This window comes from Moschus berezovskii, chromosome 1 (genome assembly GCF_049115385.1).
Source record: "Moschus berezovskii isolate FMDL1 chromosome 1, NW_MosBer_1.0, whole genome shotgun sequence".
Lineage (NCBI taxonomy): Eukaryota > Metazoa > Chordata > Mammalia > Artiodactyla > Moschidae > Moschus > Moschus berezovskii.
In genome coordinates this window covers 152,827,331-152,847,004 of record NC_142460.1, presented here as the reverse complement: position 1 = coordinate 152,847,004, position 19,674 = coordinate 152,827,331, and the positions used below count along the sequence as shown (strand labels likewise).

The window sequence follows — 19,674 nt, the reverse complement described above, 5'->3', positions numbered from 1 at the left end:
AAAGTCTGGAGCTGCCACTGTCACTGTCTTAGAGAGTGAAGCCAGCACAGTGGTAGGAACTGCTGGAAGATAAGAGGAGGTACAGTTCCCAGTCCATCATCTGAGCACCTGGATCCAGCTGTACCTGATACACTGAAACTTTTTTTTATTCTAATAATCATATTTCTGGTTTTGCTTGACTTACTCTGAGTGAAGTTTTTTTCCTTATAACAGATAAGGATCTTCAACATTCTCAGAGAGCCTTTTTTAAAACAACTTGCACAACTGTCAGTTTTCCTCATGGGGGTTAGAGACTGGCCTCCGTAATTTAACAAAAACAACTGATGTTCCTTAGGGAATATATTTCTTGGTAGAGAAAGAGTGAAACTACATGATTTAAGGATCCTTCCTCAAGCAGGAGTTTTCTTTTCCTGGATGTTCATCAGGACAGCAACTCATCAATGGTATCTTACGACTGCACCTCCCCCAGCAACCCCTGCTGGTGCTGTTTTTGGACAAGACAAGCTGCCAGAGAGTGGTCCTTGGCTGAACTGGGACACAGCAGAAAAACTAGGCTTTGAACCCAAGCCTCCTGGGGTATACCCATGAAGCCAGGGAGGACAGGGTGGGACCAGGATCCAGTTTCAGTGACAGATGGGAGAGAGGACCCACGTAGGCCTCAGGTGGTAACTCCCTTTAAGAGATACAGCTCCAAATGAAATTAGAGAAGGTGGACCACAGGCCACCCAGAAACCTATACTCAGTCACCTTACCCTGCTCTTCCTTCTTCCCTGCTCCTTGGCACAGGCCTCCTCTGCACGCTGTGGACACAGAGCTCCCCGTGCCAGGCAGTGTGGGGATGAGTGACAATGGCTACAGTTCATGACCCACAGGAGTCCACAGTCCGGTGAGAGGAGGCAGGCAAGTCCAGGATGGAAGGAGCTACAAGGTAGTGGCTGTCTATGGAGGGGCAGGGGTGTGGAATATGGGATGAGAAAGACCATTTCATTGTGTACGTTTATATTTATTTATTTTTCTTAACTTTCCAATCATGTAAATATGTTACCTATTCCAAAATTTTTTTTAAATAAAAGGTAAAGCTGCTGTACCATTTAGGGTAGTTCTCAAAGGGATAGACATGTCTGGGGACTGTAGCTAGGTACATTTCCAGTACAGTTACAATGTGAAACCGACATGCCTCCTACCTCTGTTCTGTCCCTCTGCAGCTGGGTAGGTGGATAAATACAGAAGAAATGACGCTCTGAGACTTCTGAGGGTGTGTTATGACAGGTGATGGAGCTTCTGCCTGGTCCTCTTGGGATGCCTGTTCTTAGAACCCAGCTTTCCTTCAGGGAGGAACCAGGTCCCAGCTGCCAGGCCCTGAGTGAGAGGGCCACTGAGATAGCTCCAGCCCCAGCCACCAACTAACTGCCCCTGGATGAGACCCCTAAGGTGAGACTTGCTTCACTAAACCCAGTCAACCCCCAGAATTGTAGAGACCATAAGCAAATACCTGTTTTCTTTGCAGTCCTTTGAGTTTTGAGAAGCAGTCCTTGGTCTGTGCCTTTGTCTTACACTTGATTTTCCAAGATGGAAGCTTTCTGACACACTTAGAACAGTTTACCTATAACCCCATGGAGGGAGAAGAAACCACCCCAGGGACAAGTATTTAGTTGGCCCTGTGAAAGTAAGAATAGTCTAAACAAATGAAACATGTGACTGTGGATGCTCGTGGGGGCCACAAGAGGCACCCTTTGGCAGGCTGCTGGGTACCAAGGTCTGGGCTCCAGAGAGGAGCTACGATGGAGCTGAGGATGCAGAGGGTGTTCTGGTAAGTGAAGTCGTTTAGTTGTGTCCGACTCTTTGTGACCCCATGGACTGTAGCCTATCAGGCTTCTCCATCCGTGGGATTTTCCAGGCAAGAGTACTGGAGTGGGTTGCCATTGCCTTCTCCAGGGGATCTTCCAGTCCCAGGGATCAAACCCAGGTCTCGAACCCAGGTCTCTCACATTGCAGGCAGACGCTTTACCATCTGAGCCACCAGGTAAAGGTGGTCATTAAAAACCAGGGGTGAGGATGAAGTCATCCATGTGGAGTCTAAGGGAAGTCAAGAGGGGAGGCCTGGGGACGCCCCCACTGAAAACATCAGTGGAGGAAAGGGAGCAGCTAGAAGTCAAAGAATCATCATCAGGGAAGAAGGAAGAAAATGCACAAAGGAAAAGTTGAAGAGGTGGGCATGGCCAGAGGTGTCAACTGTTGCTCCAGACAGACTGAGAAAGTTTTGGAAGATTTGGCAACACAGAGGTCACTTGTGACCTCTCTAGAGGAGAGCTTTTCCTGAAGAGGTGGGGGAAGAAAGGAAAAGCTCACCAGCATTCATCATCAACACATTCCCATCAGCACAAAGCACTGCAACTAAACTTGATGAGACCAAATAGCAAATAATTTGGGGCTCTCTGCTTTATCTTCTGAGCAACATGAGAGGGGAAAAAAGGAAGAAAGAGAAAAATCAAAATGCATATAATAAAAGGGAAAAATGAGACAAACATTAACACATTGGATGACTGCCATCTGCACAACAAAGAGGTGGCTGAAAAAGTACAAGATAAGGGAACCAACTGCCTCTGGAATTCTTATTTTCTTTTTTTTTTTTGTACAGAGACTGTGAAAGATTCCTTTGTTGATCATTCACAGCAATGGCAGGGCCAAGCACAATGAAAAGGTGGGCCATGGCACGGGGAGCCCATAGGCCTCATCTAGGGAGCCAGTACCAATGAGCTGGAGGGGCTGCAGGGAGCACTTTGAGGACAAGGATGCAGATTCGGGTATCAGGGAATGATGTATGTTGTGTACTCAAGACACGGGAATAAGGTGCAAGCACCAAGCATTCACCATCTCAGTGTTTACGGAATATATATCAAAACCATACCTTAAAGGGAAAAGGCCTCATTTCTCTTAAACACCAGGATCTTGAATCCTTATGCAAACACCAAAATGCCCATAAGTCAAAGCATATGAGATTTAACTACTAAATCCTACTGAGCTTGCTACATGAACAATTTTAAATCATCTCCTGGAGAAAGGCCTTCATTTGTAGCGACAAATATGCCAATAGACAATAATAATAAATACATGGAAATGTTTCTAGAATCTGCAATATGTGCCCAAATTTCTGCCATTATTCCTCCTCCATGCATAGAAAAATGAAACAGGCATATAAAATGGAATGGGAGTTAAACTATAGAGTGAATTAAGTTGAAATGTCAGCACAACCGCAGTGTGCGCCTCAACTGTTAACAGATATTTTGATGAAGAGCTTACTAAATCTTTAATTGGAGATGGAGTGTTTCTATATAGAGGCAATGACTACAAAACATTTATCACAGCGTCTAAAGCCATAACTACAGAAATTCTCTCCCATCCTCTGGTATTAGTGTCGGGATGGTGAATCCAGTATTAAGACATGACACTGGAGATATAATTTAATTATGAGTTGATACAAATGAGGTTCAATGTTTTCTCCCAATGATTTTTTTCTTTTAGCATCATCCTAGTGTACTGAGGGAGAAGGCAATGGCACCCCACTCCAGTACTCTTGCCTGGAAAATCCCATGGACGGAGGAGCCTGGTGGGCTGCCGTCTATGGGGTCGCACAGAGTTGGATACGACTGAAGCAACTCAGCAGCAGCAGCAGTGTACTTGAGAAATAACAGGAAAAAAATCTAGCTACAGCAGAAGAGGGGGAACATTGCCACAATAAAGATAAATCTTATTATATACTCAAGCCCTCTTTTAAAGTGTTGGGTCTCAAAGTGCATGGCTGCAGAATACTTATGTTCTGTGACAAATCCAATATTGGAAGTCGAGCCCAACGTACAGGGGAAAATATGATAGTAGTATTCTTACTTAAAGTTTTCGTTGTATGATTTTTCATAAACTTTGAGGGTTGGTTATCCTTAATGTAGTCTTCAATTTAGTCTAAGTGGGTGTCTGATTCAGCACAGAACTATGGATTTGGTTTTTATTTTTGGCCACATGGTGCAGCATGTGGGATTTAAGTTCCCCAACCAGGGATTGAACCTTCGCTCCTGGCATTGGAAGGCAGATTAACCACTGGACCACCAGGGAAGTTCCATGGATTTGGTTATTTTCAGTTTAGTGCACTGATCATTCTCATGGTGTTTAGGGAAGAATGTCCAGCAGACACTGTCTGAACTGTGCCCTGAACTCTCCGGACTCATCGTTTAGCAGTGTCAGCATAGATGTCCCTTTACCCTGGTGCTTTACCTGGTGTTTGAGGCTGCTGGAAGTCCCAGAGAAGTCACTCCCCATAGGAGTAATGTTCAACCAATGATGGATCACAGTGAGATATATACATACGCAGCTGCCAATCCCCAGGAGAGGTTAATTCTGGGAGGGATGCTCCCTACTGGCTGCTAGAGATTCCTAGTAGGTTTACACTCCAGTGGCTCACGCTGGTGACCTGCTCGATGTGCGCTGCTCTGGCCCATTCCTCTACTTCCTTATTTCCCTTCTTTATTTGGGAATCTCCTCCCAAATAAGCCATGCAAACTCAAATCTTTGTCTCAAATAAGGACACATGTCATGATTTCCCAGTGTATGGCCAGTTGAGTTCAAGAACTGCTGTAGCACTAAGCAGCAGAAGATACAGGGAAAGGGCTGACCCAGGGAGAGTTGACATCAAGAATGTAAAATCCAGGCCCCGAGATACAGGATACCAAGACCTGAGCAGGACAAGAAGCCGGAGTGATGTGGGTTACCAGTTACGGTGGTAACTAATGTAGGGAGTGAGTGAGAGTGTGTGTGTGTGTGTGTGAGTGTGCATGTGTGTGTCAGTGAGCGTCTGTGTGTGTGCGTGTGTGTGTGAATGAGTGTGTGTGTGCCGTGGACAGAGTTCGCTGACACTATACCAATGAGCCCTCCAAAGGTTGCAAACCCAAACCACCGATCCCCACCCCACCACTGGGGACTAGGTGGGGAACAGGGAAGAGAAATAATTATAGAAGAGTGAGAGGCTGCAGGGCAGGGAGGGGCCAGGACTTCCTCTAACTTGAAAAAACCCAGAAAATCTGTCTACATGGCCAGAGTTAGCACATCTCTGGGTCACTCGGCCAGTGGACCAAGAGGATGTGCCTCAACCAGAACCACGGAGGCAGGGAGCCAAACCTGGCCTTAAAAATTGTTGAGTGAAAGATTTAATCAGGAAAGTTATGACCAACCTAGACAGCATATTAAAAAGCAGAGACATTACTTTGCCAACCAAGGTCTGTCTAGTCAAGGCTATGGTTTTTCCAGTGGTCATGTATGGATGTGAGAGTTGGACTGTGAAGAAAGCTGATCACCGAAGAATTGATGCTTTTGAACTGTGGTGTTGGAGAAGACTCTTGAGAGTCCCTTGGACTGCAAGGAGATTCAACCAGTCCATATCAATAACGTCAGATATGCAGATGACATCACCCTTATGGCAGAAAGTGAAGAGGAACTAAAAAACCTCTTGATGAAAGTGAAAGAGGAGAGTGAAAAAGTTGGCTTGAACTCAACATTCAGAAAACTAAGATCATGGCATCTGGTCCCATCACTTCATGGGAAATAGATGGGGAAACAGTGGAAAAAGCGTCAGACTTCATTTTTTTGAGTTCCAAAATCACTGTGGATGCTGATTGCAGCCATGAAATTAAAAGATGCTTACTCCTTGGAAGGAAAGTTATGACCAACCTAGATAGCATATTAAAAACCCAGTCCATTCTAAAAGAGATCAGTCCTGGGTGTTCACTGGAAGGACTGATGCTAAAGCTGAAACTCCAATTCTTTGGCCACCTCATGTGAAGAGTTGACTCACTGGAAAAGACTCTGATGATGGGTGGGATTGGTGGCAGGAGGAGAGGGGGACAACAGAGAATGAGATGGTTGGATGGCATCACCGACTTGATGGACATGAGTTTGAGTGAACTCCAGGAGTTGGTGATGGACAGGGAGGCCTGGCGTGCTGTGATTCATGGGGTCGCAAAGAGTCAGTCACGACTGAGAGACTGAACTGAACTGAACTGAAGGCCACGAAGGCAGTGAACTTCAAATGGCAATTAGCATAAAGATCATTATTTAATTTGGCTTGTTTTAGAATTTAAAATTGTTAGAGGAGTAATAAAAAATAGAAAGTTTAAAATATGAGAAAAAGTTATCAATTGTTCCACTGTTCCACTGCAAGCCTTGTCCTCTTCAAGGCACCCCTTACAGACTATTTTTTAAAAATATTTATTTGGTTGCAGTAGGTCTCAGTTGTGGCGTTGGCTGAGCAGAGACTGAACCTGGACCCTGCACTGGGAGTGCAGAGTCTCAGCCACTGCAGCACCACAGAAGTCCCTAGACTATTTTCTTGAATACATCTTTCATATAACAGTTCCTATTTTTAAATATTCCACCAACCTGGTCTTCTGAAACTTGACTATCCTCTTATACTGTAGAGTAAGTCACTTCTAAGTTTTTACCATTATAAATAATGATACATCTTTATATAGTGGTATTTTCCATTTTTCAATTATTTTCTTAAGACAGAATTCCAGAAGCCAAAGTGTAGCAATTCAGTGACATGTGAAACAGGCAGCCCCTCTACTTTTATCATCTACAGTCCTTGGATTAGTCATAAAATATAAACTGGGCAACACTGGCATCCCTTATCTCACACAAAAAAATATTAACACAAGACGGACCGATACTATCATAAAAGTTTCAAAGGGAGGCCAGATGGGAGAAATAAAAAGCAGAGCAGTCTTTGAAACTAAGTATAGGGTTCGAGTAATAAACAGCAATTTCTGATCTTTAAAATGAACATTTGAAAGTCAGCAATGATTTCAAGGTAGACGCCTACACACTAATTCATGTAACAGGCATTCTGCTTTAATGATCACCTGCTCACAGAGAAACTTCTAGCCTTTCGAAGCTTCCTCCTTCCCTGACCTGGTGGGATTCCCTGACTGACACTGACATTCATTCTCTCCCATATGCCACTGACTGAGCCCAAATTTGGCTTAGTTTGCATCACTAGTCTTCATTATTCGTTCCCCCTCAACTGCCAACCCTTTTCAGCAAGCAGACTGGCTGACAGCAGAGCAGCTGGTGGCGGTGGTTAAGGAGCAATTAGGCTGATCTTGTTGGTCAGTCATGCTCCACACTCCTCTCTTCCCAATGCTGTGACTGGGTGGGAAGGATCGGAACCAACGTGCTTACCCCTTGCATGTCTGCCTTGAATGTGTTAATTCTGCAAGCCGGTTCCCACGCTCCTACCTGGGCTGCGTCCTGCCTTGACAGTTCATTCTTATAACAGGAAGCAAGGAGAGGGCAGTTTGCTGATGGAAGGGGGAAGGCAGGAAGGAAGGTAGGCTCTAATTTAAAACCATCTTAGGGGCTCTAAAAAGTTCCGGGATGACTGATGGGCATGTATACTCCTTAGAACCCTTTTCATAAATACCTACCACTTAACATGCACTTCCGAGAGGCATAAATACCATCATTGTGTCTCAGCCTTATGGAAGGCAGATTTCCAGAGTCACTTCTTTTCTCCATGGCTCAGAGACACGCGATTACAATCCTATTAGAGCTGTACCCTGAGAATACAGCAGTCAACCCCAACCCCACCAAGACTGGTGCTCAATTTCTGCACTGCGATTTCAGCTTGCCTTCTCTTGCTTTGGGGAAGACAGCTGCTAATCTCTCGTAATAAGGTCCACCTCTGAGACAGGTGGGGATCGAAGATGTATTTTGCCATCAGCACTGGCCAAACAAATAAAGTAACTCTCTAATAACATTCAGTCGTGGCGAGGGAACGTTTCCTGGGGCTGTTTGGATCATTTCTTACTTAAAGCTGGACTTCTAGTATGATTTTCTCCTGATTCTCAGAGGGACTGACTGGGCTCAAGGCAGGTGTGGTGCCCCTCTGGAGAGGACCCTGGTTCCTCAAGAGGGACCACACTGGGGTGGCAGGGCTCTGCAGGAGCAGGTCGCTGCTAGCTCACCCACCCACCCACCCTCTGCTGCATGCAGACAGGTGCCCCTCCCGACCTGGACAAGAGCAGTCAGCTGTGTCCTTTCCCCTCAAATCGCAGGTCTCTAGACGCAACGTCATAAAATCTATGCTGGAACCTCAGCCTGGTGACCAGAGGTATCAAAGAAGGAGGGAAAAACAGGCTCTCAGTGGACCCTATGGCACTGAAGGCACGGGGCTTCGATGCCCACTGTGCTTGGTCTGCCATGAGGCAAGCTGGACGTCCATGAGCTGCCACCACCCAGTATAAGACGTGTGATACTGAGAACTAGCGCATCCAGCAAGACAACATCCAAGGGAGGGCTCTGTAACTGTAAAGGGTTAAGTCAGCAGTTAGCACCAGGGACCAATTTCATGGAAGACAAGTTTTCCATGGACTGGGGGGTGGGGTGGTTTCAGGATGATTCAGGCACATTTTATTTATTATATGCTGCTGCTGATCTGACAGGAGGTGGAGCTCAGGCAGTAATGTGAGTGACGGGAGCAGCTGTAAATATAGATGAAGCTTCCCTTGCCTGCCACTCACCTCCTGCTGTGCAGCCTGGTTCCTAACAGGCCAGCCACTGCTCAGTCCTGCTGTGCAGCATGGACCAGTACCAGTCCGTGGCCTGGGGGCCCTAGGGTTTAAGTAAACTGGAGCCACTAGCATTATTCTCCCATTCTAAAGCCAAAGCACAATGATTTTTAAAGTACACATTCTTATAAGATTATCCTGGTCACATAAAATATACTATTTGCCAGAATTTATAGAAAAATTCTATACTATCGAATAGTCTTCAAAGATATATAAATAATTGAGTATAAGCCCCCAACTAACATTTATGGGCCTCCTCGATGTATACTGATACATTTCTATATCTATCCCACCTTATGCTTCTCCTGGCATGCTAGGCTTCTCCTTCAAGGCAGTAAATTCAGTATAAAATTTGACAATATATGTGTGGTCATGTGCTCAATACTGTCTTCATCAATAATCTGTCTCATGATGTCTTTGGGCCGCATGAGGGTGGAGGCTGTGTCACTTTGTCTCAGCATTCTAATCCCCAGGACGCTGCCTGAAGAATGAATAGTGGGGGCGGGGTGGGGAGCGCGGGACAGGAGAGAGAACAATGAGCAAGATAGGTGCTGGGTACCAGGGATGCTCAGTTCAGTAGCTGTGGAAGTGCTCACAGCCCACAGAGTAGCTGGAGAAGCAATACCGAGCAGAGGTGCCCACGGGGGCCATGGGAACGCAGGGTCGATTCAGAAAGGCTTCCTTAAGCAGGATGTGCTCCTGCATGTGCGGCAGGGGTTCTGGCTTTCAGGGAAGCTCTGGCCAGAGGCAGGGGCAGCAGGGAGGCACAGAGATGCAGATCAGACCTTTATCCAGCAGGATTGATCAGACCCAGAGATGGGACTTCTGGATAGGAAGGGCAGACAGCCCTGACTTCTAGAAGATGCTGCCACCTTCATCCAAGGCATTTTCACCCCCAAACCCATCACTGGGAACCTGAGATTCCCCTGGAGCTGACTTCCCCAAATTTGCACTGACCACAGAATGCCTTTCTATTCCTAGTTCCAAGATTGGTGCTGTGGGTCTATGAGTACGTAAGTGAGACAGTGATGAAGGGATCATGAGTCCACTGTGGTTTGTTAAACACACCATGCAGAACTGCATGTCTAAAACAGTGGGGCAGGAGCTGCTGTCCTGAAGCCTGCCCCGCAAAGTGGGATCTATCTGTCTATCAGGGAACTATGATAAATGAGCAAAGACTGACACTGGTCAGGACGAGCCACTTTATTTAAAAGCTTCGACAGCCCAAAGTGGTTTAACATAGATGCATGGAAGATTTATCTCGATGATAAAATACCTGAACTTGAAAGGCACATAAATTATCATTTTGCAATTCTTTTTCCTTTTAAGATTTCACATAGTCAAGTGCTTTAAGTAATAAATGAAATGCACATAAAGCTGTCTGGTTAGTGTCTGCCCAGACTGCACAGAGCCTCTGCTTCCAGACGGGACTGAGCTCAGAATCAATGCCACCCGTCTGTGTCTGTGGCCTTCTGTTTGCCTTCACAGTGGAGATCACTGGGAGGATTATCAAGATAATAATAATATTACTTTCAGTTATCAAGATAGTAATAATAACTGCAGCTATTATTGACTGAGTGCTTCCGATACCTCGTGCTGCATGATGAGGATGAGGATGTATGTGTGTGTGTGTGTGTGTGTGTGTGTGTGTGTATCCTCCCAACCCAGGGATCAAACCCATGTCTCTTGCATCTCCTGGGAAGCCTGTGCACTGCAGACCGCAAGCCACATACTTATATATAAGCATCACTGAATGTCCTGTGAATAAGGGGCAATGAGTACCATGTTACAGATGCAAAAGTGCACTTTAAAGAGCTTCTGTGATGCGTGTGAGATCACACCAGCAATTTCATCTGACTCCAAAGCTGCAGTGTTCACCATTAAGTTGCAACATACATGAAAATGGCCCTTAGCAAGGGCCTAAAAACATTAGCTATCTCTCCCTATCTTCATACTCCTTTAACAGCACACTTAAACACACTGGGAAATTTGCCCTGCAGGTTTAGGTTTCTTCATTCATTCACTCATTATGGGCCCAGTACTCTGCAGGGTACAGAGCTTACAGAATTGGATTTTCTTTCCACAGCTCCTGGACCAACCAGTCTCAGGCAATTACCATATCCATAGGAGAGCAGGGGCCAGCAAGGAGCAGGGGCAGCCCCTCACCGGGGACCCACATCCAGCTGTGGGCTAGAGACAACCCAAACAAGACAACATTAGGTCTCTTTCAACTCTACTACCCCACCTTCTCCCCCACCCCCATGCTTTTGCTCTTTTCTTTGGCTAGAGTCTTCTGACAGCCTGGCTGCCCAAAAGGCCCTTTATCACACAGAACACCCCTTTCTGCTGCCAGGGCTGACGCTTTCTGGTAAAACCACTGCAACAGATAACCCAACTTCTCCAATAATCACTCCGCACAGTTCCTCAGAACCAACCTCCCATCTTGTTTTATCAATTTTTGCCCAGAATAAAGAATAACAATTGCAATGGCAGCAGTAACTTCTACATGTCAGACTCTGATCTATATATTTTAGGTACATTAAATCCCCATAATAATGCCCTGAAGTAAGCACTATTACTACCGCTCTTTTAGTTTATTTAGGGGAAGAAGGAGGGAGGTTACATTTCTTCGGTGCCAACTAGATATCAAACGTTGTCTTAAGCTCCCACAATCAGACAATAAGTGACCTGCCCAGGGTCAGACACAGAGCTGCTGCTGCTGCTAAGTCACTTCAGTTGTGTCCGACTCTGTGTGACCCCACAGATGGCAGCCCACCAGGCTCCCCGGTCCCTGGGATTCTCCAGGCAAGAACACTGGAGTGGGTTGCCATTTCCTTCTCCAATGTATGAAAGTGAAAAGTGAAAGTGAAGTTGCTCAGTCATGTCCGACCTCTAGCGACCCCACAGACTGCAGCCTACCAGGCTCCTCCATCCATGGGATTTTCCAGGCAATAGTACTGGCTAGGCAGTAACAAATAATCTGAACCCAGGTATGTGACTGTCTAACCCAGCACTCCCCTTTTGCTCTCCACAAGTGGTACTGCTACAGTCTGTGAGGGGAAACATAGTGGCTGCCCAGAGCCTGCCCTCCCTCCTCCCCTTTCCCCCAGCAACCTTCTGTTGTTTTTAATACCTATTCACAAACCATGCCAGACGTCTCTCTCAACTGTGTTGTCCACTCTCTGGGCTTTCTGGCCTGTTTTCATGGGGCAAATCCTCAGCCTACACCAACAGTATAAACAGAGCCAAAGAAGGAATTGGCATCATCCAAGACAATAAAATATACCAAGCAGTCAACAGCCAGGTGTCTTCTGAAGCCCCCAGTGCGCTCCTAAATCCCTGAGGGTCCAGCAAGGGATCAGCAGGGTTGCCATCTCATGAAGGGGTAATGCCACCAATGAAAATGGTAAAGTCAACGCTCAGTTGAGGAGTATGAGCTTTGTATTCTCGGGGGCTCGCAGAGCTGGCAGCGGCAACTGAGGCTTTCTGGGAAATGCATACTCGGCCCTGGTAGGGAGTAGAAGGGTGTTCACTGGCAAGGCCAGAGGGTCAGGCTCTGCTCCCAGAGCACCACGCTCACCAGGCTGGGACTGTCAGTATTCTTCACCTGACTCACCCAACGTGGGCTCCAGGAGGGCAAGACCAGTGCGGAGTGGGCACCAGTTAAATATTTCAAGAATGAGGGACTTAAGCAGTCATCATTTCAGAGACGAAGCTGTTTGAGAGATTCTACTCAGACAAGGAAACAGGACTCCAGGAGAGGGGAAGTGCGTTTGCCTGAAGGCAGCACACTGTGTTCTGCCCAAGTCAATGCCTTGTTCCACCTAAACATCTTCACCTTTACCTCACTTACTGCACGTTTGAATACCACTAAATCATTTATATGCAACGTCCCAATCGCTAATGGGGAGGAACAGTCCCATTTTACAGAGGATAAAGTTAAAGAACTTGCTTTTCTTCCAGGTCTCAGTGGGCCAAGCCCCCAGACCTTCCTTTTCTCAAAGAAGTCACAGTCCCTTCCAATAAGTGTGCTTGCTCTGTGGTTCTCCGCTTTGGAACCCTTACATTCATACTGAAGAGTGAGCTCCCGGTACTTTTTATAGATAGGGACCATCGGCTACCTGCTCTGCCAGCACTCTGCACGTACTGTCTTCACCGATCTTTCACAGTTTTAACTTTTACACTCACGTGTGGTGATTATCTATTTGCTGTGGGCCTCTCCCACCAGACTGCAAGCTCCACGGGGGCGGGCACCACGATCGTTGGCTCGCACTACACCGCCAGCACGGAGCCCAGCGGCAGGCAGGGTTTGGTGAAACCTTATTTGTATTTGTTGAGTGCACGAGTGCTGAAGGTAGGCTCGGGTTTGAGCCACAGGGGCGCTGGCGTTAGGTTGATAATGCTGTGGCTAGAATGGGCGGCGCCAGAGGTAGACAGGAGGCGCTTTAGCGTCCACCCGACCCGGATGGGCTACCGGGCTCCGCGCCGCGCCTCCACCTGTCGCTCCGGCGCCGGCCAGGTGTCGGCGGCCGCTAGCCGGGCTGAAGGGGGGCTGAACGGGCCCGGCCCTGGCTGCGCTTACCTGCGCGTCGCGGGGCTCCGCAGAGGCACTCGGCGAGCCTCCGGGGACTCCAGGGAGCTAGGGGCCCGGAGGCGCCGAACCGGGGCTCCTCGCCCGCGAACAGCCCTGCACCGAAGGCCCGGCGGGGACCGCGCCAGGCCCGCGCCTGAAACGTCCTTCCCGCGGGGGTGGCGGGGTCAGCCCCTGACCTGCCCGCCCCGCCCCCGCGCCGGGGTGAGAGGGAGGGTCTAAGGTGAACTTGACCTTGCGCTACTCCGGCTCTCCGAGGTGGGCGGAGTCAGAGAGAAACCGCCGGCGCGCTACTTCCTCACTGGGGGCGGGCCCTAAAGGAGGCCGGGTTCCCAGGCCCCGCCCCCTCCCTAGAAACCACGCTCACTCGCCCCACTCTCCCACTCCTGCCCCCATTCACTAGCTGTTATTGTGTGCATTTGCATTTTATTTTTGTTTTGCATTCCGTTTTATTTCTTATTTTTACTTTCTTTTTTTTAAAGATCAAAAATTTAAATATATCAAAGTAATGCATGAACGTTTCTACAAAATAAAATTACCTACTTACGTGTTCTTAATATGAAAGCAACAGGGTCCTCTCCCTCGCGCCCTCCACGCAGTGCTTTATATCACTCCCTCCGTTGAGTTCTTCTAGTGGTTACCCCCATGTCGCTAAAAAATAAGCTTACATAGCGGTTTCTTGATTTATCTATTGACTTTCTGCCATGTTAGATGAGGATTTACTCTTTACTGCGGCCCTGCCTCCACTTTCATGACAAATTTACACCTCTGTTCTCAAGTCCTGCCTTGGTGAGCTCTGAGACCTTAAACCAGGAGTGGATGAAGATTTTCTGGGGCCTGAAGCTTATACAGTTGTGGGGGGAGGGGAGGAAAGAGGGCTGTTACAGAAAGCCCTACAGGATCAAGGCTTGTGAATGAAAATTTATTTAGAATGAGCAAAGCAGTCACAACAAAATGCTGGGGCCTTGGAGATTCAGATCCGTATTTTCTGAGATCGTTGTAGGCAATTTATTTCCTGAATTTGCTTCCCCAGTGTGGCCTGGCCTCCTCTGCTCACCCAGAACCCTTAACTCCCAGTCCTTACAGGAGAAGTGAAGGTCAAGACGCGTCAGTTTCTGCCAATAGGATTTCCTAATGGAGTGAACTGAAGTGTGCAAGAGAGAGACATCGAGGATGATGTCAAGGTTTTATGACTGCCGCACACCTCATTCCCAGGCCTTCCAGCATCCATGACAGGTTCTTAGTACAGAGTGTTTTGTAAAGCTGGCTCTGGGTCCCTGCCTGGTCACCTGATCTTCACACTGCTCCCATGAGACTGGCTGGAGTGGCATACTGTCCCTACTTTTAGGAGGGCCTGTACTTGTCCCTCTTGAATCAGCGCAGGGCACACAGCTAGCACACAATAAGTGGACAGGTGACAGGTTGGGCTTAGTCCACCTCTTCTTACTCAGACTGAGGAGGCAGTGTCCATGCCCTCCCTGACACCCCCTTCTCTCCTGGGAGTTCAGCCCTTCCCCTTCCTCTGCTCTGCTTCCCATGTCCCCTTCTCTCTCTCCTCCCTCATCCATCTTCCTAGAATCAGGAGTGCCTCCCTTAGGGTGTGAAATGTGCCTCAACAAGCTGACCTTGAGCAAAATCTCTTTACCTCTCCAAACCTCAGGATCATTCTCTGAAATCAGAGGTAACAGCCTTTTGTGGAGGATTAAGTGGTGCTTGAGAGTCCCTTGTACTGCAAGGAGATCCAACCAGTCCATCCTAAAGGAGATCAGTCCTGGGTGTTCATTGGAAGGACTGATGCTAAAGCTCAAACTCCAATACTTTGGCCACCTCATGCGAAGAGTTGACTCACTGGAAAAGACTCTGATGCTGGGAGGGATTGTGGGTAGGAGGAGAAGGGGATGACAGAGAATGAGATGGCTGGATGGCATCACCGACTCAATGGACATGAGTTTGAGTGAACTCCGGGAGTTGGTGATGGACAGGGAGGCCTGGCGTGCTGTGATTCATGGGGTCGCAGAGAGTCGGACACGACTGAGCGACTGAACTGAACTGGTTTCATATGTACATGCATGCTGTCTGTGTGCTCAATCGTGTCTGACTCTCTGCAATCCCACGGACTGTAACCCGCCAGGCTGCTCTGTCCATGGAATTTTCCAGGCAAGAATGCTGGAGTGGGTTGCCATTTCCTATTCCAGGGGATCTTCCCAATCCAGGGATTTAACCCACATCTCGTGTGTCTCCTACATTGGCAGGCAGATTCTTTACCTCTTTGCCACCTGGGAAGCCCATGTAATATGTATGAAGATTCCCCCCGCCTTTTTTTTTAAAGCAACTCAGAAATTTTAAATATTGGTCAAATTTATTGACCTTTTCTTATTATTGCTTCTGGATTTTGTACCATAAAGGCCATTCCCACTCTGAGATTTTAAAGAAATTAGAGTATAATAATCTTTGGCTGTTCTCTTATTGATAACATGGTTTATCTTCCAGCAAAGTGGTAAGCTTGTGAGAAAGGTTAGGGACTTAAAATCTGTGTGTAGCACGTTGTAACTATAAGTTGATTTAAAATCAAGGGCTAAATTATTCTAAGTCAGGGCCCTGACCCAAGGAAGAAGAGGCTTGACACAGAATGCCAAAGAGGGGATGATGGGCAATGACCTATCCGTGCAAAGAACGCTTCTTTCTCTGGGGTAATGAAGATTAAGCCTAGGTTCGAGAGGAAGCGTAAGTATTGGAGATTCAGCGTCAGTCCTTCCAATGAATATTCAGGACTGATTTCCTTTGGGATTGACTGGTTTGATCTCCTTGCAGTCCAAGGGAGTCTCAAAGGTCTTCTCTAGCACCACAGTTTAAAAGCATCAACCCTTCAGTGCTCAGCTTTCTTTATGTCCAACTCTCACATCCATACATGACTACTGGAAAAACCATACATTTGACTATACAGACTTTTCTTGTCAAAGTAATGTCTCTGCTTTTAAATATACCGTCTAGGTCATTGCTTTTCTTCCAAGGAGCATGCGTCTTTTAATTTCATGGCTATAGTCAGCATCTGCAGTGATTTTGGAACCCAAGAAAACAAAGTCTGTCACCGTTTCCATTGTTTCCCCATTTATTTGCCATGAAGTGATGGGACCAGATGCCATGATCTTCATTTTTTGAATGCTGAGTTTTAAGCCAGCTTTTTCACTCTCCTCTTTCACTTTCATCGAGAAACTCTTTAGTTCTTCTTCACTTTCTGCCATAAGGGTGGTGTCATCTGCATATCTGAGGTTATTGATATTTCACCTGGCAATCTTGATTCCAGCTTGTGCTTCATCCAGCCTGGCAATTCACATAATGTACTCTGAATATAAGTTAAATAAGCAGGGTGACAATATACAACCTTGATGTACTTCTTTCCCAATTTGGAACCAGTCTGTTGTTCCATGTCTGGTTCTAACTGTTGCTTTTTGACCTGCATACTGATTTCTCAGGAGGCAGGTAAGGTGGTCTGGTATTCCCAGCTCTTGAAGAATTTTCCATAGTCTGTTATGATCCACACAGACAAAGGCTCTGGCTTAGTCATTGAAGCAGAAGTAGATGTTTTTCTGGAATTCTCTTGCTTTTTTCTATGATCCAACGGATGTTGGCAATTTGATCTCTGGTTCCTCTGTCTTTTCTAAATCCAGCTTGAGCATCTGAAAATTCTCGATTCACATACTGCTGAAGCTTCACTTGGAGAATTTTGAGCATTACTTTGCCAGCATGTGAAATGAGTGCAACTGTGTGGTTGTTTGAACATTCTTTGGCATTGCCTTTCAAGGAGATCAAACCAGTCAATCCTAAAGGAAATCAATCCTGAATATTAATTGGAAGGACTGATGCTGAAGCTGAAGCTCCATTACTTTGGCCACCTGATACAAAGAACTGACTCACTGGGAAAAATCCCGATGCTGGGAAAGATTGAAGGCAGGAGGAGAATGGGACGACAGAGGATGAGATGGTTGGATGACATCACCAACCCAATGGAAATGAGTTTGAGCAAGCTCTGGGAGATGGTGAAGGACAGGGAAGCCTGGGGTCTCAGAGTCAGACACGGCTGAGAAACTGAACAACAGGAGGAAGCCTAGCTTTCTGGGTGTGAGGTAGTGTCTTCTAGTGGTGGGAGGTAAGAACCTTATATAATAGCCCTGCTTCACTTAACCCAGGTCAGGGAGGGGCGAGGAGCAGTGCTTTAGACATCCATTCTGGACTGTTACCTCCTAATATTCTAGCTCAGGGATTATCTAGAGTCAGGCCTTTTGCTTCAGGGCACAAAGGGCTAATGAGTCACCTATATAACAGGGTAATTTTTTTTATCGCTCCTTTATGGGTAAATTTCATTTCTCCTGAATCCTCTCTGCCTTTAGGGGTCAAGGAAGTGGCCAGGTAAAGCCACCTCAGGATGGGGAGGGTTTTACACAGAGGGCATCTCAGTTTGTGTCCCTTAGAAGCAGACCCTGAGACAAGGATTCAAGTGCAAGTGCTTTCTTTGGGAAGTAAATAAGTAAATTTATTTGAGATGCATTTTAAGCCAGCTTCATATAATTGGATTTTGGTCCTGTAGAAAAACTCTAGAAAGCAAAGATTGTGTAAAGAACCTGGCTCAGAATTATCCCACCCAAGAAAGAGTGAAGAAGAGAGGTCATTGAAAGGAAAACACTGGAACTGACAGGAGTAGCTCATTTTGAACATTTTACAAATTACTTCTAGGCACGTAAAATGTGGTTACCAGATGAGGTCAAGCTCTAACTACTCCGAAGCTTCCTTCTGTCACCTGATGAAGCACTTTCTGCGTATCATCTCAGGCCTATAGGTGTGACCTATGAACAGTCTGGAAAACTTGCTTTTGGACAGGACCCTGATGGTACTGCCAGCTGGGTCAGCTTCTGTGGTGGGATGAGCCCATAACCTTGGCTTCTAAGCTCTCAGAAAGTGCAAGCTTTGGCTGCTGAAAGTAAAATGTAAAAAAGGAGACTGGTGGACTTTTAAAATAATCAAATGGGACAACTTATTCAATCCATTTAAGGACTTTAGAAGGTGGATATTGGACTTCCCCGTGGTCTAGTGTTTAAGAATCCATCTGTCAACACAGGGGATACAGATTCCATCCCTGATCCAGAAAGATTCCACATGCCCCAGAGCAACTAAGCCCATGTACCACAACTACTGAGCCGCAGGAACTGAGCCCATGGGCCACAGCTACTGAAGACTGTGAGCCTAGATTCTTTGCTTGGCGGCAAGAGAAGCCCCTGCAATGAGAAGCCCGTGCACCATAAGGAAGAGTAGCCCCTGCTTGCCACAATAGAGAAAACCTATGTGCAGCAATGAAGACCCAGGTGCAGCCAAAAATAAATAAGTTATTTACTTACTTAATTAAAAGGTGGATATTTTCTTATAGGTAATGAACAGACAATGCCTATGCCGATTCTTTCTTACATGGCTGATGCAACAGGCCTCCACTAGAAGCTACTATTTTGTCAACCTGGCTCCATTGGTCATAGTCACTATTGAGTTAAACTGATCCTTTTCAAATATGAATCAGGACACAGCACTCCCTAACTCAGAAGTCCTCAGCGGCTCCCACCACAATTAGCATAAAACAGCAAGTTCTCCCCAATGGCCTCCAAGGCCCTCACAAGATCTGCCCTGATGAATTCTCCATGCCATCATCTCCTGACAGTGACCACTCCTCATCCCTAGGCTCCTTGACTTTGCTGCTGTTTCTTGAACACCCTAGGCCTGTTTGCACCCCAGAGATACTAAACTGCTGTTCTCACTGGCTGAAATGGTATATTCCCCCCCACTCCCAAGGTAATTTGCCCACTTGATTAGCTTTTGAACAGACCACCTACCTGTGACATAAACAATGAACACTCCCAAGTACGCTTCATAGCACTTACTATCTGTCATTGGAATGTGTATTTCTTTAAAAAAAAAAAAAGTTCTGCAATAGGCCTTAGTGCGGCATGCAAACACTTAGTGTGTCATGTGGGATCTAGTTCCCTGACCAAGGATTGAACCTGGGCCCCATGTATCGGGAGCACAGAGTTCTAGCCTCTGGACGATCATAGTCCCAGAATATGTATTTCTTTATTATTTGTCTCCCTCGCTTAAATGTAAGGTCCCCAAAGGACTCAGTCTTTATATATCTTGTTCCTTGATATGTCCCCACACTTATTATTATTTTTTTTTTAATTTACTTTTGGCCAAACTGCACAGCTTGTGGGATCTTAGTTCCCCAACCAGGGATTGAACCCATGCCCCCTGCAGCAAAAGTGTGGAGTCCCAACCATTAGACCTCCAGGGAACTCCCTATCCCCACACTTAGAAGAGTGCCTGGCCCCTAGTAGGTAATCAAGAACTATTTGTTGAATGAATGAATGCATTGAACTTATGAAAAATAGGAACAAAATCAGTAAGCATACAGTTAAAAAATATCCTAGAGTGCAG

The 19,674-nt window shown here is 46.6% G+C and overlaps 1 protein-coding gene across 2 annotated transcripts in view; it reads right to left on the bottom strand.

The window, feature by feature from the left end:
- The window catches only part of NMNAT3 (nicotinamide nucleotide adenylyltransferase 3), a 146,589-nt gene extending 133,262 nt beyond the window's left edge, over positions 1-13,327 (bottom strand). For both annotated transcript variants that reach the window (XM_055412813.2, XM_055412822.2), the window contains exon 1: positions 13,195-13,327. The gene's annotated coding sequence lies outside the window, so the exon portion shown is untranslated. The remainder of the gene's footprint in view (positions 1-13,194) is intronic.
- Between the last annotated feature and the right edge of the window lie 6,347 nt (positions 13,328-19,674).